Below are 19298 nucleotides of genomic sequence, written 5' to 3' on the forward strand. Positions count from 1 at the left end.
CAATCACAAATGCAATAAGATCTGGACAATATCCAGACTTGGGCTGACGAGTGGAAATAACATTCGTGCTAAGCAAATGCCAGGCAATGACCATCTCCAATAAGAGGTATTCTCATCATTCAATGATGTTACAATCACTGTATCCTCCACTAACAACATATTTGGGGTTACCATTGACCAGAAACTCAACTGGACTCATCACATAAATAGTGGCTACAATAGCTGGTCAGAGACTAGGAATACTGCAGAGAGTAACTCACCTCCTGACTCCCCAATGCCTGTCCACCATCTACAAGGCATATATTAGGCATGTGATGGAATACTTCCCACTTGCCTGGATGGGTGCAGCTCCAACAACATTCAAGAAGCCTGACACCATCCAGGACAAAGCAGCCTGCTTGATTAGAACAAAGAACAAAGAAAGAACAAAGAAAATTTACAGTCCAGGAATAGGTCCTTCAGCCCTCCAAGCCTGAGCCAATCCAATCTACCATCTAAACCTGTTGTCCAATTCCTAAGCATCGGTATCCCTCTGCTCTCCACCTACTCATGCACCTGTCCAGACGCATCTTAAGTGAATCTACTGTGCCTGCCTCTACCACCTCTTCCGGCAAGGCGTTTCAGACGCCCACCACCCTCTGTGGAAAGTACTTGTCTTGTGTATCCCCCTTAAACTTTCCACCTCTCACCTTGAAAGCGTGACCTCTCGTTATTGAATCCTTCACCCTGGGAAAAAGCTAGTCTCTATACCCTTCATGATTTTGTAAACGTCAATCAAGTCCCCTCTCAATCACCTTTTTTTCTAATGAAAATGAGCCTAACCTACTCAACTTCTCTTCATAACTAACACATTCCATACCAGGTAACATCCTCTTAAACCTTCTCTGCACCCTCTCTAAAGCATCCATATCCTTTTGGTAATGTGGCAACCAGAACTGTACACAGTATTCTAAATGCGGCCGAACCAATGTCTTGTACAATTTTAACATGACTTGCCAGCTCTTATACTCAATACCCTGTCCAATGAAGGCAAGCATACTATATGCCTTCTTGACCACTCTATTCACCTGTGTAGCAACTTTCAGGGTAGAATGGGCCTGCACTCCCAGATCTCTCTGCCCATCAACTTTTCCCAAGGCGCTTCCATTCATTGTATAATTCATTCTAGAATTAGTCTTGCCGAAATGCATCACCTCACATTTGTTTGGATGGAACTCCATCTGCCACTTTTCCGCCCAACTCTCCAGTCTATCTATATACTCCTGTATTCTTTGACAGTCCCTTATGCTTTCTGCTACTCCACCAATCTTCGTGTCATCTCCAAATTTGCTGATCATACTAACAGTGCCCTTTTCCAGATCATTTATGTATATCACAAACACCAGTAGCCCCAACACAGACCCCTGCAGCACACCATTGGTCACCTTTCTCCATTTCAAGAAACTCTCTTCAACAACTACCACTCTCTGTCTCCTGTTGCTCAACCAGTTTTTTATCCACCTAGCTAGAACATCCTGCACACCACGTGACTTCACTTTCTCTATTAGTCTACCATGGGGAACCTTATCAAACGCCTTACTAAAGTCCATGCATATGACATCAATAGTCCTTCCTTCATCTATCAACTTGGTCACTTCCTCAAAGAACTTTATTAAATTGGTAAGGCACGATCTCCCCAGTACAAAACTATGTTGCCTCTCACTGATAAGTCCATTCTTTTCTAAATATAAATAGATCCTATCCCTCAGTAACCTCTCCAGCAACTTTCCCACCACCGACATCAGGTTTACTGGTCTGTAGTTACCCGGAATATCCCTACTACCCTTCTTGTACGGGGAGGGGGGGCAACATGAGCAACCTTCCAGTCCTCCAGCACCTCACCTGCATTTAAGGATGCCACAAAGATATCTGTCAGGGCCCCAGCTATTTCCTCTCGTCTCCCTCAGCAACCTGGGATAGATCCCATTCAGTCCTAGGGATTTGTTCACCTTAATAACCTCTAGCCTACCCAACACATCTTGGTAAAAACAATGACTGCAGATGCTAGAAACCTGATTCTGGATTAGTGGTGCTGGAAGAGCACAGAAGTTCAGGCAGCATCCAAAGTGCAGCGAAATCGACGTTTCAGGCAAAAGCCCAATACATCTTCCCTACTTATGTCAACGTGATTCAGAGTAATCAAACTTCTATCTAATCTCAACATTCATCATGGTCCTCTCCTCAGTGAACACTGATGCAAAGTAATCATTCAGAATCTCACACATTTTCTCAGGTTCAACATACAGCCTTCCTTCATTATCCTTTAGTGGACCAATCCTTTCTCTAGTTACCTGCTTGCTTCTTATATAAAAATAAAATATATTGGGATTCTCCTTAATTCTGCCCACTAAAGCTATTTCATGACTCCTTTTAGCCCACTTGATTCCTCGTTTAAGACTTGTCCTACTCCTCCGATATTCCTCCAGGGCCCGTTCTGTCCTTAGCTGCGTGGACCTTATGTATGCTTCCCTTTACCTCTTGGCTAGTTGTACAATTCTCCTGTCATCCACAGTTCATGAATCTTGCCCTTCTTATCCTTTGCCTTCAACGGATCAAGCCTATGCTGCACTATCTTTAACCTATTTTTGAAAGCCTCCCACATATCAAATGTGGACTTCCCTTCAAATAGGATTGTCACCACATCCACAAGAATCCACTCCCTCAATCACCGATGCTCATTAGCAGCAGTGTGTGCTATCTAGGAGGTATTACAGAAATTTATCAAAGATTTTTAGACAGCACCTTCCAAACCTACAACCACTTCCATTTGGAAAGATAAGGGCAGCGGATACAAGGAACACTGTGACGTGTAAGTTTCCCTCCTCATTGTTGCTGGGTCAAAATTAGAATTAGAATACCTCCAGTGTGGAAGCAGGCCCTTTGGCCCAACAAGTCCACACCATCCCTCTGAAGAGAATTCCACCCAGACCTAATCCCCTATCCTACTACTCTATATTTCCCCCTGACTGATGCACCTAACCTACACCTCCGTGGACATTATGGGACAATTTAGCACCTAACCTGCACACCTTCAGACTGTGGAAGGAAACTGGAGCACCCAGACACAGGGAAAACGTGCAAATTCCACAAAAACAGTCGCTCAAGGCTGGGATTGAACCCGGGTCCCTGGCACTGTGAGGCAGTAATGCTAACCACTGAGCCACCATGGTTTTATTTATTCACCTGTGGAATGTGGGTGTCGCTAGCAGGCCAGCATTCACTGCCCATTCCTAGATGCTTTTGAGAAGATGGTGGTGAGTTGCAACTCGGGAAGTGCAACCTGTAATGGCATTTGCAAAGAAAATGGTATTTGCTATGACTGAAATTTACAATCTCTGAGTCACTCTGTATTCAGACAATAGGTCATAATTCATTTCACAAACCTTTGGAGATCTTTACAAGTCACTGGCATTCACCATCATGGAGTAATGCCTAACTGGTCACAGAAAAGTGTTAAAGTAGAGCAACAAAAATCAAGCTTTAGAGCAATGGATGAGGGTGGCTCAGGCCTAGGGCAAAGATTGTAAGGTAATATTGATATCATATGTGGTCAGGTACAGAGCATACACTCCAACACAAAATTGTTATTTTGATTGCAAAATGTGAATTGAGGTGCCAGAGTTGAACTGGATCAGTGTTGAACAGGAGGTTCAAGATCATGATGCTGAGAAAAAGGATGATGTAAAGTATACAAACCACAGAAGAAAAGCTAGCCATTTTAATGTGGTGACAGTGATGAAATATTACTGAGTCCGTGTAAGCGGATACAATATATTACCTCATGCCATGTTAGCCATCACTTACTGTGACTGTACAATTACTAGAATGTATATGAAAGGACTGAAATTCTTCACATTCAGAACATATCAGAGTGACAAAACAGCAGATGAACTAAATGCAAGTTCTGAGAAGAAGCTGATATCCAACAATCTAGAATCCAAAGTAGTGATGTGCAAGTGAACAGCGTGCTATCCAGAGAAAACATCTTCAGTTTCAGAGAGGGTGACAAGACTTTCTAAGCTTGCCATGATAAATAGAGTTCCTGACTCAACAGGCAAATCACCTAGGAAGAGGCAATCAAAGTAATATAAAGACTTTTCTGTTTCGATCATGTTCAAAATAAAAAGGGCAAAATGATGGTCTTGAAAGAAAATATGTTGAATGAAAGAAAGTATTGAACAAAAGACTGAAATTACATTGGCCTGTAATACTCTAAACTACCTGACATTTGTAACTGAAGAAATTCATTTACTCAATGAGTTAGGAAAATAATGCTTTATTAAGTTTGTTTGCAAAATCTATGATAGCACGTTGGTGCAATACCAGAAAACCATGAACATGTTTCTTGTTGAAATAAGGGCAGGATGTTGGATGATGGCTTGAGCATCAATGGTAAATGATGCGTGAACAAATAACTGAAAATACTCTGGGTGTCACGTAGAAAGAAGACATATAAAAGCAATAAATAGCAGCCTCCATTAAAGCTTTCTAAAATTTTGTTCAAGTTATATCCATGACTTCAAGAGCATCCTCTCAACCTGAGATGTGATACAGAATTCTAAGGAAGCAGAAGTGGTGAGATTAGAAACAGGATGTGACTAAACCACATTATTAGTACATTCTTCTTTTATAATAAAGTTCAAGTTAATGCAGAAGTTTTAAGAGATACCACAATCCCATAACTGCAACTTACCATAAAAGCTGATTGAACATGCATTGCTTGTTGCCTTTTACATTCTAGATTTTACCAGCAAATATCAGTTAAGGCAAGGGTGTGATTATTTCAATCAGCAGCTTGCTTTTGCCTCGCAATTGTAACACAGGCAAAAATTCCAAAGAACTCAGTGGTGATGCACGAGCACAATAGAATGCACAGAAATCAGATCAGCCTAATTGGAAATTAATGAGATGGGTTGAGAAGTTGATAGAGATAGGTACTGGGGAGGCTATGAAAGAATTTAAAAAGGATAAGAATTTTAAACTAAGATCTTTGGGGTCACTAGTCACCAATAATGGTGAGCAAAGACGAAGATAGTAGTAGAATACGATTTTATGCAGGATATCCATGGACACTAGATTTTTCATAGGGAGTTATCATACGATGGCCACTTTAGATGGAGTCTGAAGATGAGAAATGTGTAAGCAAGGTTTTTTAGCTTGTGTACCAAAGATGTATATTACAATAAAATGATCTAATTGATGCAAGAAACAAGTCAACTGAAATAATCTGTAACATACCAATTACAGAGTGCCACCCAAAGAATCAATATATCCTACCATCCAACTTGCTGGAGGTGAATGCCAAGTGCTAGCTAAGGAGTCGATATTCCTACTGTCCAGCTTATGGAGGTGAATGCCAAATGATAAGGGAGATGAAAATTACATAGAGTGAAACAGAAAGGCTGCAGTTTTGTCCGTTACTAGTTTGCATAATTTTCAAGTTGACAAGACACTAAATTTGTTTATTTCTTTAGTAATTTTTATGCTTATCAAGGACAAGGACACCTGAGTTATAAATGAATGTTTTTGCTATTGAAGTCCTAGATTGACACCTGGTATAAAATTTAAGTCTTTCTTTATATTACCAACAAGGTACTTCAATCCTGACTTCAACTTAATTGTTCCAGTGTGACATTTCCCCTTCCCACAAAAATCATCCTTGAGACATTTTAAAATGAGATTTAAGTTTAGTAACTATTATGGTATGGCAGTAGTTCTGACAGAGTTAATGTTGAAGATTCCGCAGTGCTTTATCTAATCTAATCACATTTTCAGTCTTGGATGAAGAAATAGATATCTAGCTCAGATCTCTCAGTGACAATAAAAATTGAAAATTCTGGAAAAACTCAAGAGCATCTGTACAGAGAAAAACAGAGTTAACGTTTCAAGTAGTGCTCTAATGAAGGTCATTGGACTCTTTGAACGAAGAAATCTCTCCCTCAGTCCAAAATCAATCCTAAATGGCCTATTCCATATCTTTAAACATTATCTTTGGTTCTGACTCTCAGGTGAAAAGGAACATATTTCCTGCATTTTCCCTTTCTTGTCCTGTTAGAATTTAATGGGTTTCTATGAGAACACCCCTTATTCATCCAAACTCCAATGAGTATAGTCCTAATCAATCCAGTACCTCTTTGAACGTCAGGAATGAGTCAGGTAAACCTTCATTGTGCTCCCTGCGCAGCCAGATCATTCATCCTCAGATAAGGAGCCCAAAACTGCACACAATACACCATATATGATCTCATCAAGGCCCTGTATAATTGCAGTAAGACATGCCTGCTCCTGTACTTAACCCCTTTTGCTATGAATGCCGACATACCATTTGGCTTCTTTACTATATGCTGCACCTGCATGTTTACTTTCAACAACTGGTATACATTGATAACCAAGTCTGTTGCACCTCCCCCTCTGTCAATCTACCTCCATTCAGATAATTATCTGAATTCCCACTTTTGCTACCAAAGGGGAGAACCACACATTCATCCATATTATATTTTATTTACTATAAGTTGACCACTCAGCCAACTTGTCCAAATTACATTGAAACATCTCTGTATCCTCCTCACAGCTCACCTACCCAACTAACTTTTGTGTAATCAGCAAACTTGGAGACATTACATTTAGTTCCCTCACATAAATCATTAATGTATATTGAGAGTAACTGTTGTCCAGGCACTCACCCCTGTGATACTTTACTAGTCACTGCCTGCCACTTGGAAAAAGACCCGTTTTGTTCCTACCCTTTGTTTCTTGTCTGTCAACTGGTTCTTTATCGATGTTACTACACTGTCCCCAGTACCACATGTTTTAATTTTGCACATTAATTTCTTTTTGGAAATTTATCAAAAACCTTCTGAAAGTCCAAGTAAACCACAACCATTGGCTCTCCCTTATCAACTCTACTAGTTACATTCTCAAAACCTTCCAGTAGATTTGTCAAGAATTATTTCTATTTTGTAAAGTCATGCTGACTCTGTTAATCCTGACATAACTTTTCAAATGTTCTGCTATTCAATCTTTCATCATGGACTCTAACATTTTCCCCACTACGTAGGTTAAACTAATCATTCTATTATTCCCTTTTTTTTCCTCTTTCTCCTTTTTGTTCACTTGCCGTGCATAGACATTGTTGGCTGGCTGGGATTTTTATCGTCTGTCCCTAGTTGCCCTTGAGAAGATGGTGGTGAGCTGCCTTCTTGAATTGCTGCAGTCCACGTGCTGTAGGTTGACCCCATGCTTTAGGAAGGGAATTCCTGGATTTTCCAGGGGCAGCACTGTGGTTCAGTGGGCAGCATTGCTGCCTCACAGTGCCAGGGACCCGGGTTCAATTCCAGCCTTGGGCGACTGTCTTTGTGGAGTTTGCACATTCTCCCTGTGTGTGTGTAGGTTTCCTCCCGGTGCTCTGGTTTCCTCCTACAGTCTAAAGATGTGAATTGGCCTTGCTAAATTATCCTGTAGTGTCTAGGGAGGTGTAGTTAGGTGCTTCAGTCAGGGGGAAAAATAGAGTAGTAGGAATAGGGAATTGAATCTGGGTGGATTACTCTTCAGAGGGTTGGTGTGGACTTGTTGGATCGAAGGCCCTCTGGAGGAATTATAATTCTAATTTCAACCCAGCAACGGTGAGGAGGGAAACTTACATGTCATGGTATTCTATGTATCTGCTGCCCTTGTCCTTCCAAGGTAGTGGTTGTGGGTTTGGAAGGTGCTGTCTAAGTATATTTGGTAAATTTCTGCAGTACCTCATATAGATAATACATACTGCTGCGACTGTGCATCGGTGATGGAGGGAGTGGATTCTTGTGGATGTGGTGACAATCAAGCAGGCTGCTCTGTCCTGGATGATGTCAAGCTTCTTGAGTGTTGTTGGAGCTGCACCCATCTAGGCAAGTGGGGAGTATTCCATCACATGCCTAATTTATGCCTTGTAGATGGTAGGCAGGCGTTGGGGAGTCAGGAGGTGAAGTTAGTCTCTGCAGTATTCCTAGCCTCTGACCGGCTATTGTAGCCATTATTTAGTTCACCGTGAACTAAACAAATTGATCAGAACTTTGGATCCAGTCCTTCAGAGTTCCTTACGCGCCCTCATCCCACATACTTCTCGCACAGGCGACATTTACTGCCTTCCAAAGATACACAAAGCCAATACACCAGGACGTCCCATCGCATTAGGCAATGGGACCCTGTGTAAGAACCTCTCTGGCCATGTCAAAGGTATCTTGAAACCCATTGTACAGGGGATCCCCGGCTTCTGTCGCGACACTATGGATTTCTTACAGAAACCCACACCCACAGATCACTCAAACTGGGAATATTCCTCGTCGCAATGGACATTTCAGCACTCAACACCACAATCCCCCACAATGACAGCACCACGGCAACAGCCTCAGTACTCAACACCAACAAATGCCAATCTCCAAACACCGTCCTACAACTCATCCGCTTTATCCCCGATCACAACGTCTTCAGCTTTGACAACCAGTTCTTCATTCAGACACATGGAACAGCTATGGGGACCAAATTTGCACCCCAATATGCCAACATCGTCACGCACAAGTTCGAACAAGACTTCTTCTCTATGTAGGACCTCCAACCAACACTATACACTTGACACATTGACAACATTTTCTTCCTCTAGACCCATGGAGAGAAATACTGATAAAACTACACAGTGATATCAACGAGTTTCATCCCACCATCAAACTCACCATTGACAACCCTCTACTATCTGTCTCATTCTTGGACACATGCATCTCCATCAAGGATGGGCACCTCTGCACCACACTCTACCGCAAACCCACAGTCAACCTCACAATGTTACACTTCTCCAGCTTCCACTCAAAACATTTTAAAACAGTCACCCCCTATGGACAAGCCCTACATGTACACTGGATCTATTCAGATGAGGAGAAACATGACAGGCACTTGGGAGTACTCAAGGATGCCCTCATTAGAATGGGGTACGATGCCCAACTCATCGACCGCCAGTTCCGATGTGCCACAGCAAGGAACCATAATGACCTTCTCAGGAGATAGACACACGCTGCAACCGACAGGGCACCCTTCGTTGTCCAGTACTTCCCAGGAGCCGATAAAGCCATGTACTTCGCAGCCTGCAACACATTATCAATGAGGATGAGCACCTCACCAAGACCTTCCCCACACCACCACTGCTCGCCTTTAAACAGCCTCCAAACCTCAAACAGGTCATTGCTCGTAGCAAACTGCCTGGCTTTCAGGACAACTCCACATAACACTGTCACAGTAGGTGCTGCAAGATGAAGCAGAGTGTGGACATGGATACCATCATTAGGCATGGAGACACCTCCCACCATGTACATGACCGGTAATCATGCGACTGAGCCAACATTGTCTACCTCATATGCTGCAGGCAAGGATGCCCTGTGGCATGGTACATTGGTGAAACCGAGCAGAGGCTACAGCAATGGATGAATGAGCAGCGCACAACAATCAACATACAGGAGTGTTCCCTCCCAGTTGCAGAACACTTCAGGGACCCAGACATTCAACCTTGGACCTTCGGGTGACCATTCTCCAAGGCGAAATTTGAGACAGGCAGCAGCGAAAAGTGGCCGAACAGAGGCTGATAGCTAAGTTCGGTATTCATCAGGAGGGCTTCAACCAGGACCTTGGGTTAATGTCACACTTTAGGTGACCACCATTGCACTATACACATACGCAGATACTGCTACACACACAGGCATTCCTACACACACACACAGACTATATACAGGCGCGCGCACGCGCGCACACACACACACTCTCCTACAGACATAGACATTCCCACACTCTCACATGCACCCTCTCACAGATTTAGACACCTTTACACTCTCACACACTGATACACGCTCTCTCACAGACACAACCCTCCATGCCAGACACACGCACAGACACTCACACACACTCCTACAGACACACACACTCCCACACTCACACACACACTCCCCCACAGACTTAGACCCCTTTACACTCTCACACAGACACTCACAACCCCCCACCCCAGACACACACACATACATACACTCCTACAGACATACACACTCCCACATGCACCCTCTCATAGACTTAGACCCCCCTTTCACTCACACACTCACGTATACACTCTCTTACACAGACACTCAACCCTCCCATCCGAGAAACACACTCACACGCACCCATATACATTTGTGGGTGAATTTGTACTTGCAGAGTTACATTGCACTTTGCTCAAAAACTGCATGAATCCATGTAAGATTCTGTTCACTCATTTTTTTAGATTAGAATCAGTCTAAACATTATGGCACAGCCAACAGCACACAGGGGGCTAACACCTTCAACATATTATCTGGCTGACACCAACTGTTAAAGTTAACCTGAGAATGTAACTTTTAAAAAATGTTTTGCGATTTACATATGAAAGAAGTGAAACTAACATGGTCATTCTAACAGATGAGTTACTTAACAAACAATCAAAGTATTTTTCAATGTATAATTTCAGTTACATCACACTGTAAACTTTTGCTATATATTGTGTCTTACAATTGTGTACTCCACAACCACCTGATGAAGGAGCAGCGCTCCGAAAGCTAGTGCTTCCAATTAAATCTGTTGGATATAGCCTGGTGTTGTGTGATTTTTAAACTTTGTACACCCCAATCCAACACCGGCATCTCCAAATCTTGGATAAGCACATGGATGATCATGGGATAGTGTAGGGGGATGGCCTTAGATTAGTTCACAGGTCGGCGCAACATCGAGGGTTGAAGGGTCTGTTCTGCGCTGTATTGTTCTATGTTCTACACTCTGTGCACACTTCCAGTGTTCACTGCACAGTTTGCTCTACCACTCATTTCAGTATCATCTATGAATCTTGACACACGACACTAGGTCCCCAACTCTAAATGATCTACGTAAATTTTAAACATTAAAGACTCAACACTGATCCTTGAGGCACACCACTAGCCACTGATTGCAGACCAGAAAAACATCCATTTATTCTCTTTGCTTTCTGTTAATGAACCAATCTTCTATCCATGCCAGTACACTTTCCTGTAATACCATATATCTTTATCTTATGCAGCAGTCTTTGAGTGGTACCTTGTCGATGGCCTTCTGGAAATCCAGATACACGATATCCATCAGTTCCCCTTTGTCCACTGCACTCGTAATGTCCTCAAAGAATTCCAGTCAATTAGTTAAACATGACCTGCCTTTCAAGAACCCATGCTGTGTCAGACCGAGGGGACAATTTCTATTCAGATTCCTGACTATTTCTTCATTTATTATAGATTCAAGCGTTTTCCCCATCATAAAAGTTAAGCTAACAGGCCAATAGTTACTCACCATTTGTCCTGGGGCTGTGACCTCTCCCTGAGCTTGGTGCACCTCATCCTTCATGTTAGCCTGCTCCTGGGCTTGCTGTCAGTCCTATTCCACTTGCATCATCTTCTTAGGCAGGCAGTCACAACAACCACCATTCCAACAGGCAGGCCCACCACTTTTGGTGGAAAAGACCTAAATTTGGCACAGAGGGAGCAGAAGAGTTTCTCAGATTTCAGAACAGAAATTAGTGGAGCATGAAAGCTGTATATAATTCATTGTGCAATATGTTGAATGTGTATAATAGGGGCACTAATGGATTGGACAATCACATTCTACCTCAGTGTGTGTAATCACTTATTGAAGATGCTGCACTGATGGAGTGACCACAATATGTAAGTAAAAGGGAATGCCTACAGCTCAACACCACTTTCAAAATCCTACAAATGCTTAATCTCATATTACATTCTGCATAATCATTAAAGGACAGATAAAGACTTGAACTTCTGTGGCTCACACAGGGCCCGTGGAGATGCAGTCAACAGTAGATTTCCTTCAGCCATCATTGGCCTTTTGTACCATCATTTCTGCCAACTTCGACATTACTGAGAAGACCAGGTTCACTTTGCAAGGCAGGTATCCTTGCTTTTGATCACCGTCTGACCCCCAAGCATCCTTGGCCTAAATGGGCAATGTAATAGTTAACAATCTAATGTAGCTGCATTATGCAAATGGTTCCATCATGCCTCTGTCAGTGCAACGTCACGGGAAATCTAGTAAACATGGATTCTGTGCTTTTGACCATCAAACTAAAACATAGTCCCACCCACTTGGGTGCAGATCCAGCCATTCTTAGGAGTACTTCATATGTAGAGAAAGGAAAATTACATCAGGAGTGCCGATCACACTAACCATCATCAACACCTGAATCTGCCTGATTGCCAGATACCTCTCCAGAGCCTACATACCTCCTGTTATATTGCAGTACCCTGACAGTCCATTCAACCCCCCCCCCCCCCCCCACCACCCCCCCAAATGTGGAGATCCACTACATTGAATTTCATCAAAATTGACTTTCCTGCTGCCTGAATCCTGGAATTACATCTTCTGATGCCCACCTTACTCCTTTACATTCTCCCTATGGAAGCCATGATGAATACAGTCAATAACCATCCCTCCTGTAATTTTCTATGCCTTCCAATACTGAATTGAATGTGTTTCTCCCCATTGCCGTCTTTATTCTCAATGTTATAAGTGCCACTGCATCCCACCACAAACCTCAACTCCCCCACCCCTTCTGTCATTTAACCTTTGTTGATCCTACAGTCCTTAACGAACAATGGACTGACACCAAGGAATGCTGCCCCTAAACTCAGATCGACATCAACAAACAGATACTAACTGGACCGCTGATTGCAGTGTTTGCATCTCCCTGAATATCAAACCACTGAACAGTCCCTGGATAGTACGAGGTCAGATCCCCTGTGTTCATTCAAAAGGGGTCTGACTGTGCTGAAACCCTTGGACTGCAGGCTGATAATATGGGACACCCAAGTGTCTACGGTCCCCTTGACAGTGCTGAGAACTATCCTGCACCAGCTTCCCACATAGATATTTGGTTGAATGAATGTGGTGTGCTTGCATCATATTGTATAAGTGTTACATTCCATCTCCGTGTACCTTTCACTGAGGCATTCAACCTGCCCAGCATGATAAGGAGCCTATCTGTGTTTGCACACCCATAAAATAGCAGTAGTGAAAAACTTTAGCTTTGGTCGAAGTACCAACACAATAATACACGATGGCAAGGTACGGTAATTTTGACATAGATGATGCAAACATGCATGGGATGCTAAGAGAACAAACAAGCAGCCCTGGGCTGCAGCCTAGTCAATTTATTGAGCCGAGTGCCTGTCCCTGTGCACAAATTGACTCTGCTGCAGCTCTCTAAATGCTAGTTGCCGGTGTACCCTGCAACGTTCGTGAGCAGAGTGCCAGTGTATTGAAGAAGAACCATGATGCTCATTATAAGTTGGCAGATGCCAAATGTGAATATCTATCGATGAGGGTGCATGTGGCTGGTGCCTGTAGATCAGGCATGGTCTGTTGTTGCCCAGTGTCCCACCTGGAAGTAATGTGGAGCAAAGAAAGAGCTTAATTCACTAGGTACCTGTTCTGGTTCTCTTGTTAAGCTTTCCTGACATCTGGATTGTTTGGCTGGTTTGATAAGATGCTAATCTGAATATAAATGAAATGAACTGGAGTTCACAAGTATGTAACAGGTATTAATCCTCATCATTGACATATTGCTGCTGCCTCGTGAGAATCTCACTACACCATTTGTGAAAACCATAAAAGATAGAGCCAGATTATCCCAACACTGAGGTGGACTTTGCCACACTTGTCACCCAATTCAGCCACAAATCCTATCACAGGCCATATCAGTCAGACTATTGTAAGATTCTATTGATTGACCGCCACTAGAGAAGAAAACGGAATAGTTCATGCAGTTTTGAGCCCATGGTACACTCAAATAAAGAGAGATTGAAAGAGAGTCAGATTAAGATCCAGAATTCGATCGCATCAGACACAGACAGTTCAAATGCAAGTTAGATGCAATTTTTGATGTAGATTATATACAAGTTTAGGCATTCACCGTCCACAGTGTAATCCCTAAATGGCCACAGATAAAGAAGTGGCATGGTAAACCAAGCATTAGAGAAATGGACAAAGACTGCTCAGACTGAGGTCAAATAGTGGAAGGAAGAATTGGTATGTGGTTAGATATAGAGTAACCCCACACATTCTGACAGAAAAGATTCCACCAAACTCTGGAGGTTTTGTTTCAAGTCAACAATCCCCAAATGATTCGTATGAGTAAGCACCACAAATCTAGGCCTAACACTACAAGTCTATTGCCTCTGAAAACACACTTCTCACAATTTATTTTGTGTAGCAATTAATGCTTTTAATTGCAATTCTGCTATTTTCCATCTTGGAGTCTGTGTCTGATTTCATCCAATTCTCGATCCTTACCTGTCTTTCAATCTCTCTCATTATCACTGTTTTGAGTGTATCAATTGATTTACCACAAACTGCACAAATTACTCAGCTTTCTTCTCTAGTGAAGGTCTGTATGTTTGATCTTCCCTCATCAGTAGGTTAGCAATGTTCATTTTTTCAACAACCTGAATGAACTTGTTCTTCTACAGCTGGCATCTCAGAATACAACTTTCAATTTTCGTATATGATTTAGATTTGGGAGTATAAACTGTATCCAATGGCTTGTGATCTATCACTAGTTCAAAGTCAATGCTGATCATGTTTGCATGGAACCTTTCACACATTTATATCGATTCTAGGAACTTTTTTCCGTCAGAGAATATCTCCTCTCCACATCTGTCAGAGATCTGATTACATAGGTAATAATTCTTTGGCCCTTATCATGAATTTACACCAGGACCGCTTCTAATCTTACTGGATGAGTGTCTACCATGACTTCCATTGGTTCATAGTGTTATAGAGTCCAAGTGCTTTTTAAGCTGCGTTTTGAATCCAGCTTTCTGTTCTTCATCAAACTTGAATCATTCATTCTTTCTGGTCATCTTCCTCAATAGATCTGGCAATGAAGTGAAGTTTGGGATAGACCTTGCACAACTGTTTCCAAGTCCCAGACAATTTCTTGCTCTGCGAGTCTTTGGTGGTTCATATGCCTCAGTTATTCTTTCTACCTTATCTTTGATTTGATCAATTCTACTTATGAATAATTCATGTCCAGGGACATTATCTCTGTTGTGTTCAACAAGCATTTGTTAGAACTGACCCTAAATCCTGCTGACTCCAATCTAATGAACATGAATTTCCACCTCTTGTCATGATTCTCTCTATTGGCTCTACAAATCATGATGTCTGCTAAGATATTAACTGTTCCTGAGATCACTTGTATCACCCTATGGATTTTTTTATTGGTAAATCCCTGGTGCTGCACTGATTCCAAATAATGATCACTTGTATACTAAAGTCCACAATATTAAAGTATATTAAACTTGTCACTTTTTTTGAATCAGGATGAAGGTTCAACTGGTGATACTTAAGTCTAATTTGGACAATATCTTGCTTGTTGATAACTCTTGAAAATCTTCATTCACAATGAGAAGTGGGTGATGTTCTCTCATTATCACTTCATTTCTCCTGTTGCATGTTAATGCAGAGTTTAATGTCACCATTTAGTTTTGGAAGGGTTTATCCATGACACTGATCTTTTAATTGCCTCTATGATGTCTAAATTGAAAAGCGTGGCACTGGAAAAGACACAGCAACACAGGCAACATAAACCCTTCATCAGAAATGTAGAGGTGGAAGGGGACTGTGCCGAGTTGTAAGGTTGGATCTAGGATAAAGTCTGGGGTGGGGAAATTTGGAAATTGGTGAAGTCAATGTTGATGCTGTGTGGTTGCAGGCAGGAGATGAGACGCTCTTCCTCCAGTCATCAGGTGGCTTTGATTTGGCAGTGGACGAGGACCAGGATTTGCATGTCCTTGGAGGGAGTGTGAGAGGGAGTTGAAACGATGGGGTTGTTTTGTGCGTGCGGACCAGAACTGCTCCGCGGGTTGGTGCTCAGTTTCCCTGATGTAGAGGAGACCACATCGAGAGCAATAGATGCAGTAAATGAGATATAAGTGATCTCTGCCAGATTTGAAATTATCCTTTAGGGCCTCAGACTGAAGTGAGGGATGAGTTGTGGGTATAGGTTTTACACCTTGTGGGGCGTCAAGGGAAGTTGCCAGATGTAGAGAGCTAGGATGGAGGTAGGGGGGAGGTGTGGGCGCAGGTTTGCACCTTGGGCTGTGACCTGGAAGGCAACTCATGGAGCGGTTCAGGAAACATCTCTGGTCTGCCTGCAGCAAACAATCCCACTGCCCTGTGGTCAACCACTTCAACTCCTCCTCACATGCAAATCCTGGCTCTCCTCCACAGCAAAATCAAAGCCGCCTACCAACTGGAGGAAAAACGACTCATCTTCCACCTTGGGACTCTACAATCACACGACATCAACATTGACTTCACCAGTTTCCAAATCTCCCCAATCCCCACCTTATCCTAGATCCAAACTTCCAACTTGGCACCACTCTCTTGACCTGACCTACTGGTCCATCTTCTTTCCCACCTATCCGCTCCACCTTCCCTATCGACCTATCACAATCACTTCCTACCTGCATCCACCTATCGCCATCCCATCTATCTTCCCTCCAGCCTCACCCCAACCCTCCTATTTATCTCTCAGCCCCCTTCCTCCTCCACATTCCTACCCTAAACGTTTACTCTCCTGCTCCTTGGATGCTGCCTGACCTGCTGTGCTTTTCCCAGCGCCACATTTTCGACTCTGACTCTCCAGCATGTGCAGTCCTCACCTTCTCCGAGTCTGTGATGTTTTAGTCAATCAATTCCTTGATCTTTGCTTCAACTCTCAGAACACAAGATGTTGTGTATACATGCAGATCTGCACAGTTCTCATGCTCTTATCAATGGTGGCTGTGCAATTCTTAAATTCCTCTAAACACAGGCCCAAACTAGATTCTAAGATGTACATACGATTTTAAGGAATTCACTTTCAACCTGATGCGTAGTGCCATCAATGCTTGGACTATTTCTGTGTTCAGAAGAGGTTTCCCATATTCCTCAATCACGACAAAATCTGCCTTTATATTCTGATCTGCAGTTCTCACATCCACAATAATACATTCAATAGTTTGAACCATAATTTTAGTGATGTAAGGATACAGCTTTTATTCACATTTGAGAAGCACACATGATTTTCTTTACTTTCAGATCTCTCAGTGCTCTGTCAAATATTACTGTCACTGCCTAAAACTACAAAAATGCACATTTCATTACCACCTATGATCATTGGCATTTATCATTGGTCGCCCCCAATAATGGAAAATGTGTAACCACGATATTATTTGTGTCCTCATTCTTTGCATCTTCTTTGATTCATTCAGTTGTACTGCTTCAGCTTTGCTTCTACATTTCTTAGCAAGATGTTTTCTGCATCCCTCTTCCTCCCAGATTGTATATTTCTTTCCTTGGGAGACTAGCTGGCATCTCTTTCCTAGTGTTAAGTTCCCACATCTGAAATGCTCTCCCAGATTTCTGTTGCTAACATTTACATGGACCTGGATTCTGTTGTGCAACTCAGTTAACTTCAGCTTTTGTCATGCCTCTGGCAGAGGTGGGTCAAAGTTTCATGCTGTGACATTGTCCATTCACAGCAAGTATTATTTTCGAAGTGTTATCCTACACTGTTACATCCTCTTTCCAGCAGCTTGTACCTCAATTGATCCAACTTGCAATATTGGATCACCCCTCTCCATTATTTGGTTATTCAGATCTGTAATAATTGAGCTAATGCTCCCCCCCACCCTTTCTATCTCATTTGATGGAAAACATGCTTTTGGAATGTGGCATTTGGTGTCACCATATAATGGTCCTCCATAGGTTTCACTGTATGCTAGTAATCCAACTTCTATCACCAAAGTACCTGCATTAAATGGCAATAGCCTGTTGCCATTTTTCCTGCACCATTGTTACCACACCTGAAAACATATCATGATGTCAGTATAACTTTGAATTCCTCCAGCCACACGGACAGTCCTAGCATTAGCCAATGAATCAAACGGCACAATTCCCAGAGTGAAGACACATCAGCTCCAGCAAATGTTATGAGACAATTCTAAACACCTCTGCATTTACCCCCATGTTTTCTTTCCCCCACCCCTGCACTTCAAATGTCATATCACAGACTAGGAGAACATATTTGAAGTCACAAATTTAACAATGATTAAGAGAACTTTAACTGAGGTTGTTTCTTACTGCTGTACTTGTGTTATCTCTTTCCCATGTGGTACCCAGTGTATTCAAGAACTATCTAGCACCTAATACTCAAATTATTACCCTTAGACACTGAACACTCTCCCCCACCTTCAATATCTTTCCCCTTTCTCTTAGTCAGATGGTAACTGATCACTGGTTGATGTGCTGATAAGCTGTAGACTAGGTGATAGTGATGTTTGGTGATCAATTTGCAGATGGGTACATGCTCAAAGTGATAGCACACTAATCTCATACACACAGCCCACACATTTTTTTTTAAACTTTCAACAAACCTTCTTATTGCTGGAGTAATAAACATAATCCTCAAGCAGCAATTGAAGGAAACTGACCTGACTGATAAAGTCACCGTCTGAGTGAAGGGGGTGCCTGGAAAACATGCAAACAGTTGTTTGGTCAAGAAGAGTAAATCTCAATTGCTATACTGTTTGGAGCATAAGTAAGCAGAATTTTCATTCCAGGGCATGGTACTCCCATTAGAACGAAATATGAGCTGGTGCCTCTAAGTGATGACAAGACGCTGTGAAAAGTTTTGGTGGAGTCAGCCAATTCAGAGGCTGCCTTTTGGAGCCTGTAAGGCTCTGGGTGACCTGGAAGCCCCTCAAAGAGATAGAAGATCCTACTGTAAGTGGCAGACTATCATAGCAACTCAAAAGGGAGATGCCCTCTGAAGGCTTTGCAATCTGAAAATCAAACTGAAGAACAGATCCACATTGTTTGGGAATAATATTTCATCCTCACTAACACTCAACACTGGAGTCCCTCAGGGGTGCGTACTCAGCCCCCTATTGTACTCACTGTGTCCCAAACTGTGTTGCCAAATACCAGACTAATGCCATTTACAAGTTCGCTGATGACACCACCATAGTCGGTCGAATCTCAGATGGCAATAAAACAGACCACAGGCAGGAAGTGGAAGGTCTGGAAAAATGGTGCACTGAGAATAATCGAGCTCTCAAAGCCAGCAAAACCAAGGAACTCATTATTGACTTTCAGTGGGATCTTACTCATGCCCCACGTTAACAGCACAGAAGTGAAACATGTAGAGA

At 42.5% G+C, this 19298-nt stretch overlaps 1 long non-coding RNA gene across 1 annotated transcript in view; it reads right to left on the reverse strand.

The window, feature by feature from the left end:
• Window positions 1–19298, reverse strand: part of LOC132815388 (uncharacterized) — a 59422-nt gene that overhangs the window by 24887 nt on the left and 15237 nt on the right. The window contains exon 3 of the long non-coding RNA XR_009644648.1: window positions 11383–11553. This is a non-coding gene — a long non-coding RNA (uncharacterized LOC132815388). The remainder of the gene's footprint in view (window positions 1–11382; window positions 11554–19298) is intronic.

Source organism: Hemiscyllium ocellatum, chromosome 4, assembly GCF_020745735.1.
Source record: "Hemiscyllium ocellatum isolate sHemOce1 chromosome 4, sHemOce1.pat.X.cur, whole genome shotgun sequence".
In the NCBI taxonomy this organism is placed as follows: Eukaryota; Metazoa; Chordata; class Chondrichthyes; order Orectolobiformes; family Hemiscylliidae; genus Hemiscyllium; species Hemiscyllium ocellatum.